The sequence below is a fragment of the Pinus tabuliformis genome, chromosome X, assembly GCF_031772625.1.
Source record: "Pinus tabuliformis cultivar Carrire ecotype Pingquan chromosome X, CPIR1, whole genome shotgun sequence".
NCBI classification, from domain to species: Eukaryota; Viridiplantae; Streptophyta; class Pinopsida; order Pinales; family Pinaceae; genus Pinus; species Pinus tabuliformis.
The window spans coordinates 914,035,129-914,053,193 of NC_142308.1; positions in this window are offsets into that span (position 1 = coordinate 914,035,129).

The window sequence follows — 18,065 nt, forward strand, 5'->3', positions numbered from 1 at the left end:
TACCTTGTCTCATCTCTCATAGGGACATTTTTGTTTCAAAATATGTTTCTGACCAAATGGAGAAGAATTTTACAAAAGCCAAAGTGTTTTTTGTCAATGATAGGTCAAGGAAGAAAAACCTCCTCCAATTTATGCACAGATGTTATGATTTGAGAGAAATTCCCAAACTACACTTGCTACAGGAGAGTTTCTTCACTTTTGGACAATTTGACTTCAAGATAGTTTTTCAGGGATTTGGAGCAGGTGTTGGCAGTTTTTAAGGACTATATTGTGTATCAAACATCATAATATTTCCAACCATACCACTTTCAGCCCAAAAATCCTCCAAGACGGTAGTCAAAAGTGCTTTGCAAGTTGGCGTTGCACTTTTTTCATAAGCACACTATGTTTTTGGAGTGACCTTGGGCAAACTCATTTTGCTCAGCCTTGGAGAGGCCATTTTACATTCTTAAATACTCTATGGACAATAAGACATCCTCATATTCTAATGGTACCTTCAGACTGTGATTTGGATTAGTGGAAGGCATCCAAAAGTTCTCTGCACATTGGCATTGTGCTTTTGTCAGAGACACCCTGCATTTTTGGAGTGACCTTGGGAAAATCATTTTTTCTCCCTGGTGGAGTGTCCAAATTACATTCTTGAGGTGTCCATATTGTAGCAGACTTCAAGAACGTTCCAATGAGCTATCAAGTTTGAAATTTGGATTAGATTAAGGCCTCCAAAAGTAGGTTTCAAGGTGGCACTGCTTTTATAGGAGGTAGTGCTGCGCTTTTGTGAACTACACTGCGCTTCCATGAACTGCGTTGCACTTAAGGCAATGCGCTTCTACCAACGGTACTGCACTTGGGAAAGAGTGGCTTGAAACTTGCCAAAACTCACCCAAAATTCAAATTTAAGCTTGCATTCCTATTCTTTTCTCTTCTACACTATTCAATAAGGTTTCTATCATAATGGAGGGAGATTCTTCACCATCAGAAAGGAGAAAACATCATAAAGGAGGTAAAATCCTGAGATATGAGCCTACCAATTGCAATGAAATCAACTCATCACCATTCATCAAGTAGTGCTTTGAAGATGTCAGTTGTCTAGGGTTTTGTCAAAGGGTAGGTGAAGTGGGTTTCCATGAATAGCTAACTGATTGGATTGCCACCAATCTGAAAGGGGAAAGTGCCATCATTGCAGGGGTTGAATTTACATTTTCAGTAGCTGCCATTTCTCTTGCCACAGGGATACCTGATCATGGAGAGTACTGGTTCAAAGGCATGAGCTTGGACCTTGAACATTACATATCTTTCTTGAAATCACCATACAGAGAGGCCCATACACACATCATCCCATTTAGGTACCTGTTGGAAAAGTATGCGCCATTGATGAAGGTTGTAATGAATTTTTTCATCTGTGAGGGAAGATTTTCCAGAATATATGCATACCACATTAGGATTCTAATTCATTTCAAATCTATAAAACCTCTCAACATGTGTAATTATTTATGTAGAATCCTAATCAAAATGTCTGAGAAGGTACAAATGAAAGGCAAAGAACATCACCATAGTCTTTTTTATCGCGGCTTGATAAAGATTCTAGTTCTCCATCAGCCAACAGAAAGGAAAATGACATGGGATTCATTCATAGAAACAACTTTGCAGTGGCATGAAACTACTTTTTCAACTCATCATCAAGACATATCAACATAGCAGGTGGAGGTAGGATCATCAAGCAAGTTAGTGGAGGTTCCCAAGGCACCTAAACCTGAGGTGACCAGAATGTATCAAAGAGGAAAAAGGATTGTGTTTACTTCTCAAGTTGAGAAAAGGGCCAAGCCTTCTACATCAACAAAACAAGGACCACATGTACAGGATGAAGACCTAATTGAACATGATTTTGAATTGGTGAACTTGGAAGTAGCAAATGAACCTTCAAACATGCAATAGATTATCAAAGAGAAGGATTCTCAAATCAAATAGCTCATCGACAATATGGTAAAAGCAAGGTTCGTCATCTCCCTCTTTGAGCAAGAAAATAGTTAGCTTAAGGCTAAACAACTCACCATGGAGAAGAGCAATCCAAGGTGTTAAAGAAAGGAGGCAAAGGTAAAGCAGTGTTGGAGCTTGGTGAACATGAGGAATCTGAAAAACAATTTAGGAAAAAGAGGCCAAGGACCAATGGAATCAAAAGAGAATTGAAGGAGGAGAAAGGAAATAATCTGCTAGATGAAGACCTAAACATGGAGGACATAATTGCCTTGGAGATCAATGAGTATAGAGAGTATTGGCTAATTAAGGTCAATGACCACTTATAACATATTCTTTACAAATCCAATAGGTATAATCAACTATTGAGACACATGGCCCATCATTATCTGGCCAGAAACATGATTTGCAACATCAAGCTCAAGCAGTTGAAAAACAAGCTAAAGGAAACCCTAAAGGAAAAAGATGAGAGGGATAGCTTGGAAATGCTTGCTAAAGCATCCACAAGGTCATGAAATACCTCATTTTTCACTTCATGACCCATTTTGAAGGTTTTCTCAGCATTTTGTTGGGTTGTGTTATATTCTTTCCACGAATAACCTATGTAGTGAATCAGGGGGTTAGAGTGGGTGCAGAGCGCCCCCTTTGTTGCACCGATTGCATAGTGGAGGCGGCAGCCCCCCTTGTCTGGGGGGTTTGAGGGGGGCGGGTATCCCCCCTCTACGAGTTTCGGGGCAGCACACCGGGAAATTTTTTTTTGGACCCTATATTAGGTTGGGTGAACCTACCTATGGTTTTCAGTCCATGGTTTTGGACAAGATGGTTTTCGGTCCCTGGTTTTGGAAGCTTTGGCATGTATAAATATGTATTGTAACATTGAAAGGAACATAATGAAAAATCAAGCTAGTAGTCCCGGTTTTGGGATCCAGGGGAAAATCTCTATGTATATGTGTTTTATGTGTTATGCTCTCGCATTGTTTATTTTCTGTGTTTTAGAATTCATATGTAGGTAATTTCTGTACGGGGTTAAAACCTACATTTGGTATCAGAGATATTTTGGCTTCAAGGGGATGCCTTTGTTGCTGAGGGGTTTTCACTCAGGCCTATGGTAGACCCTGTTCATTGGGAGATTTGCGAGATCAATTCTGGTGGCGAAAGAAGATGGCGAGCAGTGGAAAGATAGAGATCGAGAAATTTAATGGTCAGAGTTTTGCGTTATGGAAACTCAAGATGGAGGATCTGTTGGTGGATAAATATTAGTGGATCACGGTAGATCTAGGTACTAAACCAACGGGAATGTTCGATGAAGAATGGAAGAAGTTGGATCGGAAGGTAAAGAGAAAAATACGATTGTGTGTCTCAGATTCAGTATTGTTGAATGTATCAGGAGAACCTACAACGAAGGCTTTGTGGGACAAGTTAGGGACTTTGTAGCAGTCTAAGTCTTTGGTGAATAAATTGTTCCTGTAGAAAAAGTTGTATAACCTGAGGATGAAAGATGGATACTTGGTGATAGAGCATCTAAACGCATTTAATCCTGTGGTAAGTCAGTTAGCATCTGTTGATATTAAAATTTCAGATGAAGATAAGTGCATTAGTTTATTGTGTTCTCTACCAGATTCATGGGATAGTCTGGTTATTGCAATAGGTAGCAATGAAACTGCCTTGCAGTTTGATGAAATAGTCTCATCCTTGCTAACGGAGGATATGAGATGGAAAAATATGGAGAGCCAGAATGGTGATGCCTTGTCTGCACGAGGACAGTCCCAGAATAGAAACAAAAATAAGTCATTGAGTGGGAGATCTAAATCTAGAGGGAGATCTAAATCTCCAGGAAAACGTGTAAAGGTGGTGTGCTAGAAATGCGGAAAGGAAGGGCATTACAAAAAGGACTATAATTCTAAAGCTCTTGATAAAGGAAAGGGATCTAATGATGCTCCTTTTGCAGAGGCGAAAACCACCTCAGATGAAGGTGGGAATGTGTACTTGGCTTTTTCAAGTACACATGTAGATCATGAGGCATGGTTGATTGACTTAGGTGCATCCTTTCACTTCACTCCCCATAGAGAGTGATTCTATGAGTATGAGAAATACAATGGTGGTGATATATACTTGGGGGATGATAGGAAGGCTAGAATCATTGGTCGTGGAAACGTAAAGTTGAAGTTGCAAGGTGGAAGGGTTAGAACACTTCCTGGTATTCTACATATTCCTGCATTGGCTAGAAATCTGATTTCTGTAAGCAAGCTGGATGATGCAGGTGTAAAGACAGTGTTCAAGAAAGATACCTACAAGATGGTTCGAGGAGCGTTGGTATTGATGTGGGGAGTTTGGATTGGAACTCTGTACAAGCTGCAAGGTAGAACTATTGTTGATGGGTGCAATAGTTCTGTGGTTCCTGAAAGTGGAGCTAAAAATCTAGTGGTCTCTGGAGAGAAGACCATGCTATGGCATCAAAGGCTTGGACATATTGGAGAGAAGGGCCTTCGAATACTTAATGATAAATGTATGTTAGAAGGTATGAGTAATAACTCTCTGGATTTTTATTTATGTGAAAATTGTGTATGCGGGAAGCAGAATCATGTGAGTTTCCCCTTTGGTGGTAAGAGGGCGAAATAGATATTAGATCTTGTGCATAGTGATGTGTTTGGACCTGTGAAGGTTCCATCACTAGGTAAGTCTGTGTATTATGTATAATTTATAGATGACTTCTCAAGGAATACATGGATATATTTCCTTAAGAAGAAATCTGAAGTCTTTGACAGGTTTAAAGAATTTAAGGCTCTAGTGGAAAACCAGACAGAGAAGAAGATAAAGGTGCTGAGAACAGATAACGGTGGAGAGTTTTGCAGTAAGGAATTTGAAGAATTCTGTAAGAAGTGTGGTATAGCACAGCAGAAGACTACTCCATATACACCTCAGCAAAATGGAGTTGTAGAAAGAATGAACAAGACATTGATGGAAAGGGCAAGAAGCATGCTTAGTGGTGCCAGGTTAGGACATGAATTCTGGGAAGAGGTGGTGGAGACAACATGTTACCTAGTCAACAGATCACCTTCATTAGCGTTGGAGGATAATACTCCACAAGAGGTATGGACTGGTAAGAAACCCTCTCTTTCACATCTGAGGGTATTTGGATGTGATGCATATGTACATGTTCCAAAGGAGAAACGAACCAAGTTGGATAGTAAATCTGAAAGGTGCATCTTTATTGGGTATAAGGATGCTTTAAAGAGTTATAAGATTTGGAAATCAACAATAAGGAAGGTTGTGTATAGCTGAGATGTGGTGTTCAAAGAGGTGAAAGATTTTATTAAACATGAAGTCCAACCAAAGGAACTTGAGAAGATAGAGTTTGAGCTAAAGGAGGAAGAATCAGACTCTACAACAGAGGAGGAATCAGAAGATGAAGAGCCACAAACTCTGGATGTAAGAAGATAAATTCAAGAAAGAAGGCAGCTGGAAAGGTATAGTCCATCTACTTTCTATTCAAATTTTGCTTTATCTATTACTGATAATGATCCTAGAACTGTGAAGGAAGCGGTAGATTCGGAGGATGGAAAACTCTGGAAAGAGGCCATGGTTGATGAAATGGCATCTTTGCACAAAAATGAGGCTTGGGATCTGGTGGAGTTGCCGGCTGGAAGGAAGCCCATTGGAAGCAAATGGGTGTTCAGGAAGAAGACAAATGCAGAAGGAAAGGTGAAGAAATACAAAGATCGGTTGGTAGCAAAAGGTTATTCCCAGGTGCCGGGAATTGATTTTGGTGATATTTTTTCTCCTGGTGCCAAGGTAACTTCTATTAGGTTACTTTTATATGTTGCCACTACTTTTGATTTTGAGGTAGAACAGATGGATGTGAAGACAGCATTTCTTCATAGGGATATGGAAGAGGAAATCTACATGAAGCAACCTGAAGGCTTTGCAGTGAAGGGTAAGAAAGAACTAGTATGCAAGTTAAATAAGTCTCTGTATGCGTTAAAACAGTCACCAAGGATGTGGTATCAGAAATTTGATACATTTATACGGGGACTTGACTTCACCAGAAGCAAAGAAGATCACTGTGTGTATTTTAAATTAATTAGTGACCGTGTTATTTATCTGGTCTTGTATGTGGATGATATGTTGCTGGTTGGAAATGACAAAGAAATTATCCAGGATTTGAAGATCCATTTGTCCTCCAAATTTGACATGAAAGATATTGGTGCTGCAAACTATATTTTGGGCATGGAAATTAAAAGAGATCGGACAAAGAGGAAGCTCTAGTTAAACTAGAGGAAGTATGTCAAGACAATATTGTAGAGGTTTAATATGTAGGATAGTAAAATGGTGAAGGTTCCTATTCCTGTAGGTGTAAAGTTATCTGCTGATCAGTGTCCCAAGACATACGAAGAGGAAGAGGATATGTCCTGTGTTCCATATGCAAGTGCAGTTGGTAGCCTGATGTATGCAATGGTTTGTACTAGACCAGGAATTGCACATGCAGTGGGAGTATTGAGCAAGTTTATGTCAAAACCAGGGAAGGAGCATTAGACAGCAGTGAAGCGGGTTTTTAGGTATTTGCAGGGCACTAGTGATTATGGTTTGAGCTACCATGGAAGACCATGATTAGATAGAGTTTTGGATATCCGTGGCTTTGTTGATGAAGACTGGGTTGGAGATCTGGATTAGAGAATATCTACAAGTGGGTATGTGTTTAACCTATTTGGAGGTGTAGTCAATGGGATGAGTAAGAAACAATCTGTAGTGGCACTATCAACTACAGAGGCAGAATACATGGCAGCCACTCATGTAAGCAAGGAAGCAGTTTGGTTGTAGAGATTGTGTTCAAGTATGGGGTTAGTACAAGGAGCCATAAGGATGGACTGTGATAGCCAAAGTGAAATTTTCTTGGCAAAGAACACTGCTTACCATTCAAAGACAAAGCACATTGATGTTCAGTATCACTTTGTGAGGGATATGATAGAAGACAAAAAGGTGTTGCTAGTAAAGGTGGACACTTTGAAGAATACTGCAGATGCATTGACAAAATCTGTGAGCTCTGAGAAGTTCTCTTGGTGTAGGGAAACAATGGGTGTTTCAGGGCTGAAAAAATGACTAAGCTCTCCTGTGGAAAGAAAACAACAAGTGGGAGAATGTTGGGTTGTGTTATATTCTTTCCATGACTAACCTACGTAGTGAACTGTGGGGTTAGAGGGGGGGCAGAGCCCCCCCTTCGTTGTGGCGATTGCATAGTGGGGGGGTCACAGGGGGGTTTGAGGGGGGCGGGTAGCCCCCCTCTACGGGGTTCAGGGCAGTGCCCTAGGAAATTTTTTTTGGACCCTATATTAGGTTGGGCGAACCTACCTATGGTTTTCAGTTTGTGGTATTGGATGCTTCGGCATGTATAAATATGTATTGTAACATTGAAAGGAACGTAATGAAAAATCAAGCTAGTAGTCCCGATTTTGGGATCCATGGGAAAATCTCTGTGTATATGTGTTTTATGTGTTATGTTCTTGCATTGTTTATTTTTTTGTTTTAGAATTCGTATGCAGGTAATTTCTGTACGGGGTTAAAACCTACACATTTTTTGTTTTTTGAGAATTTTGGTGCCAAATTCATAAATTGGGCTAGTCACAGAAGGCACTGCGCTTTTTCCTTAGGGATCCAAATGACAAGTGGATTACATTTTTAGAAAGCTGATGACCTCCTCTCAAAACCAATTTCATCAAATTTCTCAAAAAGGGCTCAAAATTTGAGAAAAAGGAGGAAAGGGGGTCAAAAATCATCATTCTGCCACTCCTTTTGATAGGCCCTATGCTTCTGGCGACACCTTGGTAGAATGAGTTTTTTAAGGCCTTCCCATGGGTGATTTTCAAATATTCAAGGTGTTAAAGAAACTAGACAGGAAAGGCTAGTTGACCATTCTCTGAGATTTCAATTTGGACTCAAAGAAGGCACCTAAAAATGGGCTCAATGTTGGCGTTGCGCTTCTGCAAATTTTTGAGTTTTTATTTTAAATTTCACTGTGTAATTTCCTAGTTTCTTAGTTTGACTTGGTCAAAGTCAAAACTCATGATGTAATTGCATTAGTTAGAAGTTAGATGATGTAATAAATAATAAATAGACATGGCAGGCTTTTTTTATGATTAATTAGGCCTCATAAAGGAAACAAAACTCTAAACAAAGTCTAAGAGAAGAGTTTGTATTTGACCTTCTCACTCTCACCTGTTGGTTGAGAGAATCTTGGAAACAGTTCGACCACCTAGGAATTCGAATCCTATAGGTGGGGAAGCTATTTGATTGATTTTATATGTATCATTTCTCATCTAGGGAGAGGGGTTGGACTTTTGTGGAGAGGCTTGTACCTTATGTTTTCTTACAGCTAATCAAGGAGTAGTTGTAACTATGTTTTAGGAATACTTGTTCAATGAGTCTATGGTGTTATTTTTCTTTCATATTAGTTCTTAATTGATGAAACCATCTCTATTTATATGATTTGTGTTATTATTATGGTTTTCCTTGCAATCATATAGGTAGAATACTTATCTTAAGCTCTATTTATGTGGAAAACAATGATAGTGTCTCTCTTCTTCTAAAATTAATGAATTCATGTTTATATATGGTCATTATTTTTTCTAAAACTCTCAGACCTATACTACATTTAATAAATCCTAAGTTCATCATAACACACTGATATCTAGCTCCATTTTAGGCCTGTCACTTCACACTTGATAACTTGACCTAATTGCTTGTTCTCATCCCTAGTCCAACAAACCTAAAAACCCTAAATTTTCGAATACTTAAACAAGACTTATACATCTAGCCTAAAATACATTTCTTTTCTAGTTATTCATTGACAAATACTTGGAGAGATCCCTCTATGATTCAATAGGGATAGCTACTGAATTGAAAGTGGTTCAAGGTTACCTCTTTCGATCTCCTCCTCAGCCTGGGGACATTGTAGAGGATAACATTTTGGCGTCATTGCCGGGGAATGGAAGATCATATTGCCCCTAGGAAAGAATGACAAGGATCAGATCTGATTGTTGATGGTGAACAATGATCAGACACAAGAAAGGTTATGAATCTTTCAGTTGGTGACTCCAGTGTCAAAGAATCCAAAGAATTAGAATTCTCATGGTGACTCCACTATTCACAAACTGGTAGTTTGAAGAACTTCTTGGTGATTTAACTATTTTCAAAATGGATTCAACTTCTTGAAGGTATGCTCCTATGATTCAAGGTCATATTCCTGGTTTTTCAAACTGTATTCCTTGCATGGATTGGCAAACAGGGCTACCAAAGTTTAAAGGTTAAGATGGAGAAGGTGCTAGCTTGCATTTGGTCAAATTTCATTTTCATATTCACAGATTAAAGACTAAGTTTCCTGAAGATTGTCTGATGAATATATTCATGACTACCTTGGAGGAAAAAGTGAGGAAATGGTATGAGAGTCTACCATATTCTAGTTTATATTCTCTACAGGATTTTCATTCAGTTTTATTTCAACATTATCAAAGCTGCAATTTTTCCTTATCAATGATGGATAAATGTTGTGAGATTTCTGAAAATTTCATTAAATTTCTTGAAAATTCGTATGGGGATGAAGAATGTATGGAAGAAGATATATTAGAAGCCCTTTATGATTTTTCCTCCCAACAAGAATTAGCAACTTCCTCCTTGGATGAAGAAGACTAGGATCAAAATAGGGAAAGGCCTATTCCCGATCTCGAAAATGAAAATCACCAAGCCAATGTTGATTTCTATAAAACTAAGTTTTCTCCTCTATCTAAATATGAAATAGATCATCTCTGAAAAATCATGTTATAGCCCAAGTTAAGGCAGGTTTGTAGTGCTCACACAGTCAAGAATGTGTAAGTGAAATTTCTTCCATTATTGAAAATGAAAATCTGGGTTTAAATGATGACAGTCATGAGACTGATGAAACTATACAAGACATTGTTGTGAGTAAGCCAATTTGTGATGTATATTTCCTGCAAGGAGATCAACTAATAAGGAATGTTTTCATTCATGAAGAGGATAGAGCTGACTGTTTAATAATCTTGAAGAGTGTGTTATGTTCAAAGATGATTTAGACTATGAATTGGAAGAATACGAGTCTAAGATAGAAAGTATGACAAAGATAGAATTAGAGTTGCTCATGCTTAAAGAATTTGCAGCCAACACTCAGGTATCAGAAATTCATACTTCCCTATGCATTCTTATGGATCAACAACTGTAGAGCCTCTAACTTGCAGCTAATTATCCATCATTACCTACAGCTTTTCCTCACTTATCCCTCTCTTTTGCCCTATTTTCCTCATAAACCTACCCAGATCATTACATTTGATGTCTTTAAGCATGATTGGTTAACTTTGCTAATGTTTGGCTGTTTGTCTAGATTTTTGACATATGCACAGAGATTCCGCAGCTGTCTGGCAATTCCGCAGCTATCTGGTCATTCCGCAGCCTTTTCATTGATCTCTATGTTCCACGTGTCATTTTGCAAAACGAATCACATGGGCACGTGGGAATGAAGGTGTTAAAGGTTCCTATGCTATTGGTTCATTCAGCAACGCCACGCATACCTCCGGTCAACGTGGATCAAACTTCGGTCAACAGAGCCAGCTCAAACGGTGCTGCGTAAGCTGAAAGGTCACGTCACTCCAGATGGCGATTCCTCCACGCTACGCAGGTTATGGGAGATAGGATCCAACCTTGGATTCAACCTCCATGACAACCGTACCCTCCAGAACGCACACGGACCTGTTTACGTGTTGCTGAACCATTTAATCAGCATGACTGTTAGTTAATTTCTCGTTTCATGTTTTACGCAGTAGGTAGTTGTTCATACGCCTATAAATCCAGCTTCTGCGTACGCTTAAGGATTAGTATTTTTAGTTACTTTGTTTATGTAATCGCTGCAATTTTAGCGTATCCAGAAACTCTGTTTTGAAGCTGCTGTTTCAGCACTTTTTACTGTAATTTCTGCATATGAGTTAATAGAAGACTGTGCTGTTTTGACTTCAAGTAGCTGATCTTTCCTTGGGTTTTGTGGATGGAGGGCCCCCATTCATAACAGCCTTTGTACAGTAACTCTATCTTCATGTTCTTGCCATTTCCTTCTTTCGAATTCAGCAATTTTCCTTTTCTTTAAAACATGTACAGTTTTGATTTATTTTCGCTGTCATTTCATTTCCAGCATTTACTTTGACTGATCAGGATTGTTTTCTGCAGGTGTTAGCCCGGGATTGTGTGTCTTTGTGTATTTGCTTTATCTCTGATGGTATTTTCAGTTGTCATATTCATAGTTGCTGCCTTTACTCTGTTTTTATAGCTTAATTTCTAGTTTAGTTTCTCAAGCTGTATGCTAACATATTGATGGTCTCCTTATCATAAGTTGTTCATCTTTAAGAGATCAGAATACTAATAAATTACAGCTTGCTTTGAGTAGTTTTGACTTATATCACTAACTCTTTCTTCACTTGTTACACATAACAATGTATGTTGGAAGCAGAATGCTGGAGAAAGGCACAGTGGTGTTATAATTTGTCATTTAGAGCTTTATCACTTTTTAGACTTATCTCTAACTACTTCTTAATCGTGTTTTACATAGTACTATATGTTGGAAGTAGAGTGTTAGGAAGAGATGAACATTATCATTGGTCTTTAAAGTGGTTTTTCTTACCTTTTTATTTGCAGCAGCATGAGTAGTGACTAGTGCCATTAGAAAGTGGTTCTTTGCTTTCAGTTTCATTTCAAGTTTATTTCTTTCAATCTCTTTCTTTGCAAAGTTTAGAAGGTAGTTAGAAAACACCAGTTGCACACACTCACTCATTTAGAAATCACCTTACACACACTATCACTCATCTGTTTATAAAATCATCACTCCATCTTAGGAAGTTAAATTGACCACAAACAACACCCCCAAACGACAAAAAGATCTAAGAGGTTGCTTAAGTACATATAGTACACCTTCACTTCATCAGCTTACGAGCCCTTGGTTGAAAATTTATGATAGCAATTTAGAAAACACTAAATTGACTAAACATTTTGGCGCCGTTGCCGTGGAAGTGAAATTAAGTAGCCATATTCTTAGAGAAAAAAAAAACATAAAATTTCAAGGAAAGAAGTTGATAACCTATCAAAGTATGCTCTCCTCTTGCACTTCAAAGTGATCTGGAGGATCAGAAAAGAGAAAGTTATTGATTTAGTAGTTTCTTGAGTATGCTCTCTTCTTGCACCTAGAGTGACCTGGAAGATCAGAAAAATGACTATTAACTTGACTTGAAGAAAAATAATAAAAAAAAAATGACATGCATAGAGCTAGAGATTCTAGGGGAAGGTTTTTAGCTAGAGCTCGAAGTTAAATTTTTACAAGTCCATCTGCTTCAAGGGATAGACAAGAGACACCTCCCTTATCTCCAACCGACACTCCTAGTCCTAGAATTCCTGGAATTCAAGAGCCAAGAATTGACTCTCCCACACCTTCTATTGAATTTGAACCAGGAAGAGACTCTTCTCTTTCTCCTACAGAAAGACCAATTGTAATTAAGGAAGTAGAATCACCTGAAGAAGAAGGATAAATCTCTTCTCATTCACCCTTTGTAGAGGAACCAGAAGATTTTGAAATCCCTAGGGGAACCATCATGGCAGAGGAAGAAGGAGGTGGTAGAGGTAGAGGTAGAGGAGGAGGAGGAAATAACAACAACAATAATGGAGGAGGTAGAGGTTCCCTTGGAGGAGGAAATAGAGATGGGGATAACTCATTTGGGTTTCCCATTGTTAATGAGGATTCCCGAGCCACTATGAAAAACATATCGCCATCTGTCCTCCCAAATTTCCATGGGTTAAGGACTGAGGACCCTGAAACATTTTTATTTGAGTTTGAGGTTGTGTGTCGAACTTATGACTATCTGGATGACTCTCAGAAACTCAAATTGTTCCCTTCAACACTGAAAGATCAAGCTTTGAAATGGTTCATGGGGTTACTCACTCAATCCATTAGGTCTTGGGATGAAATGAAACAAACATTTTTGGATAGGTATTTGGACTATTGTATGCCTACTAATCACAAGGACGAGGTATTTAAAATGATACAAAGAGAAGATGAGAGCTTAGAAGATTTACTTGAAAGATTTCAATATAACCTGAAACGAGCAAAAATGAGTAATTTGGATGAAGAGACCTTAAAAGCCCTCCTATTAAAAGCCATTAGGGATGAATGGATAGATATCTTGAATATGATGGGGAAAGGGGATATATCTCAACTTTCACTCAATGATATAGCAGAACTATGTATCCATCTCTCAAGGGGCAAATCAAAAACTCAAAAAGGGCCTAGAGATCCTTCTCTCCTTAGAGCAAATAAATCTGCAACGGGATCAGTAAGTAGGGCTGAAATCGGCAATATGCTTGATGAATTCAAAACTGACATCTTAGGGAGTCTTAGTGAACAATTAGATACCCTTAAGATTCACAATAAACAAAAAGCAGAAGCTGAGGCTTTGGCCATTTTTTGCCCGAAATGTAGAAAGAAACATGCTTTAAGGGAATGTCCCTTGGATGCACACATTGTAGAAACATGCGTAATTTGCTCAGAAACTCATGAGACTAAGGATTGTCCTTCAATACCTGGCCTCAAAGCAGTCTTTCAAGAGGATCCAAATACACTTGAATCTCTCTATTTTGTTGCAAGGAGACCTTGGCAAGGGCAACAAAATCAAGGGTTTAACAACTCTATGAATTTTCAATCCCAACCAAATTGGAATCCTTGGCAACAACCTTGGCCTCAACCTCAAAATGCTTTTCAAGCATGGATGCAAAGCATGAAAAATCCTTATGGGAGATTTGCTCAATTCTATCAATATCCTCCATCTTTTCAGAATCAGCAAGCTCAGCAAGCTCCACAACTTCCAAATCAAGGTCAACAATTATCATTGCCATACCCTCAACAACAACAACCTCCTCCACAAAATCAAAATTCTCAACTCTTGCTTCAATCCCAACAGAAGTCAAATCAACTTCCCTCTCAGCCATTACCAAATCCAAATAATAGGAACCCTCAAAATGCTTACATGATGGAAGGTCAACCATTCCCTACCTATATGGTTGTTCCTCTCAATGAAGTACAACTCAGATCAGGTAGAATCCTAGATCAACCTTCTACAAGTGTTCAACAACCAAGCATTTCTGAGGAAGAATCTCTCAAAGTCAATAAGGGTTCTGAAGTATCACTTCAAAACCAAAATATCCAAAAAGAAAAAGAAAAAGAATCAACCCCCACAACTCCCATAGTTGAGCAACCTACATCTTTAGCTACACCTCCTTTTCCTGAAAGATTACAAATTGACAAAGGAGTGGAAAAGCAAATTTGGGTGCCTGACTATAGTTTTCTAGATGAATTGAAGAATGTCTGTATCAAGATCCCCTTGTTACAAGCCATTAAGGAAATTCCCATTCTAGCAAAGACAATAAAGGAGTTGAGTTTGAAGAAAACAGGAAAGAGAACCAGAGATACCAAAAGGATACATCTAGTTGGAAAAATTGCAGACATTATGATGGGTAAGATTACCATGCAAAAGTATGTGGATCCCGGTAGCCCTATTGTCAAAACTCATATTAATGGGGTTGAAATCCCAAATACTTTGATTGACTTAGGGGCCGCTATCAACATCATGAGTAGACAGACCATGGATCAGTTAAAGCTTCCTAACCTTCTCTTTACACCTACTTTACTGCAACTTGTAGATCGATCAATCATCAAACCTGATGGTGTATTGGAAGACATTCCAGTCTCCCTAGACTCTTGGGAATATCCAGTTGATTTTATGATTTTAACTCCCAAGAATAATCTAGGAGGACATCCTCTTATCTTAGGAAGACCTTGGCTAGCAACAGCTGATGCTTTTATCAGTTGTAGGTCTGGAGACATGTATATATCAGATGGTAATTCCACCAAGAAATTCAACTTGTATCCTCCAGCAAAGGCAATAACAGAAATAGGAGAAGATGAGTGGGTCGATGATGAGGATACTATACAACCTGTTCTAACCATCTCTGAGATCAGTGAAGACAGTCAAATTCTAAATACATTGGAAAATTTTGAAATACCTTTAGAATATGACTCTACACAGTTTCAGTTAGATGCAGACATTGAATATCTCTCCTCTAGACAGATGTCTCTCTTCTCAATGGAAGAGTTTGGTATTTCTACAGTTGAAATCCTTCTAGGAAAAACATTGAACATTAACAGAAACTTGGAAAGACCACAACAAGAAGAATTAACCAAACTTTTGCAAAAACATTCCACTGCATTTGCATGGGAATACACTGACATGAAAGGAATCGATCCTAAGACTTGTATTCATCACATCTATATTGAAGAAAACAGCAGACCTATTAGGCAACCACAGAGAAGGATGAATCCAAACCTTAAGGAAATCGTGAAAGAAGAACTCCAGAAATTACTCAAGGTAAACTTCATTTACCCCATTTCAGATAGCCAATGGGTTTCTCCCTTGGTTATAGTACCCAAAAAGAATGGTAAATGGAGAGTTTGCATTGATTATCGAGAATTGAACAAGGTAACCTTAAAGGATCATTTCCCTCTACCTTTTATTGATCAGGTACTAGACACTTTAGCAGGTAAAAAGTATTTCTCATTCTTGGATGGTTTTAGTGGGTATAATCAAATTCAGGTAGCACCTGAAGATCAAGATAAGACCACATTCACCTGTCCATGGGGAACTTTTGCCTACCGAGTACTCCCTTTTGGATTATGCAATGCACCTGCTACTTTCCAAAGGGCTGTATTAGGTATCTTTTCAGATCTAATCCATGATTGTGTAGAGGTCTATATGGATGATTTTACAGTTTACGGTAATACATTTGAAGAAGCTTTGGAAAATTTGGAAAAAGTACTGATAAGATGTAAGGAAACAAATCTTTCTTTAAGTCATGAAAAGTGTTTTATGATGTTTACTGAAGGGATTGTTTTAGGACATCATATTTCAGGAGATGGGATTAAGGTTGATAGATCCAAAGTTGAAGTCATCTCTAAGTTACCTGTTCCAAATTGCCAGAAAGATGTTAGAAGTTTTCTTGGGTTTACTGGATATTACAGAAGGTTTATTGAAAACTTCACTAAGATAGCATCTCCTCTTTTCAAATTGCTTACCAAAGACTGTGAGTTCAAATGGGATCCTGAGTGTCAGTCTGCCTTTGAAGCTTTAAAAACTAGAATATCTGAAGCACCCACCTTAAGGGGGCCAAATTGGAAACTCCCTTTCCACATTTCTACTGATGCTTCAGATACAGCTCTAGGAGCTGTTTTGGGACAAAAGGATTTGATCCCTTATGCCATTTATTATACCAGTAAAAATTTGACTCCCACTGAGTTAAATTATACTGTTACAGAAAAAGAGTTCTTAGCTGTAGTACATGCGATCAACAAGTTTAGACACTACATAACCGGCTATGAAACCTTTGTCCATACTGATCACTCTGCCATAAGATATTTAATGAACAAACCTGTTAATAATGGCAAAGTTACAAGATGGCTTTTACTTTTACAAGAATTCAACATTACTGTGTTAGATAGACCTGGAAAACAAAACACAGTAGCTGATTTCTTGTCTAGAATCCAAAACACTAATGAAGATTCTCGAGTAGAAGATAAGTTTCCAGATGAATACTTGTTTGCAGTAACTACCAAGACTCCTTGGTATGCAGATATGGCTAATTATCTAGTTACGGGGAAGCTACCTCTACACTTATTTCCTAATGAGAAAAGGAAAATCATTCAGGAGAGTTCACATTATTCTTGGATTTCTAATGAATTGTTCAAAACAGGGCCAGATTGTATAATCAGAAGGTGTGTTCGGGAAGATGAAATGCCTGACATCCTTAAGGCATGTCATGATGAACCATGCGGCGGGCACTTTGCTGACAAGAGGACAACCTATAAAATCCTTTCTCTAGGATATTATTGGCCTTCTCTCTTTAAAGATGCAAAGCAGTATGTTAGAAGGTGTGACAGCTGCCAAAGAGTTGGGAGACCAACTCCTTCAAATGAAATGCCACTACAGCCTCAGGTATGCATCGAACCCTTTGAGAAATGGGCTCTAGATTTTGTTGGACCAATTAATCCACCATCAAAGCAAAAGAAGTATATACTGGTTTGTACTGATTATGTTACTAAGTGGGTAGAAGCCAAAGCTTTGCCTTCTGCCACTGAAAATTCAGTTGTTCAATTTCTTTTTGAGGATATTTTCACTCGTTTTGGTGTCCCAAGGGAAATTGTGACAGATCAGGGAAGCCAATTTACATCTAAATTGATGGAGAAGCTGATGGAGGAATATAAGATCAAGCACAGAACATCTACTCCATACCATCCGCAATCAAATGGCCAAGTGGAATCTACCAATAAAGTTCTTGAAGGCATTATCACCAAGACTGTTCATCTTCATAGAAGAGATTGGGCGGAAAGGCTTCCTGAAGCCTTATGGGCCTATAGAACTACATGGAGGAACACAACAGGACATTCTCCCTATGAACTTGTTTATGGGAAGGAAGTCCTGCTCCCCATTGAGTTCCAAATCAAGACCTTCAAGATGGCAGTCCAATTGGGGATGAGCCTCTCGGAAGCCCAAAAACACAGAATGGACCAGCTAAATGAGCTAGATGAAATAAGACAAGATGCAATTCTAAGGACCGATCTAGTTCAACACCAAAGAACTAAATGGCATGATCGTCACATCAAAGAAAGAAAGTTTCAGAAAGGAGATTGGGCTCTTTTGTTTGATTCAAAGTTTAAAGACTTCAAAGGAAAATTTCAAACTCATTGGCTTGGGCCATATGAGGTTGATGAAGTCTTTAGTAATGGAGCAGTTCGAGTGAAAACTATTGATGAATTTCATACTCCTCTTATTGTGAATGACCATCGCTTGAAGATCTACCAGAAGCCACTCTCAAAAGAGGAATTTGTCAAGTTGTTTAAAGGAGATTCTGCAATCAGGTTGGTGGAGAAGGATTCTTCTCCTCCATCAGCCTAATCTTTGGTTTTTGAAAAAAAAAAAAAAAGAGAAAAAAAAAGAAAAGTATAGGCC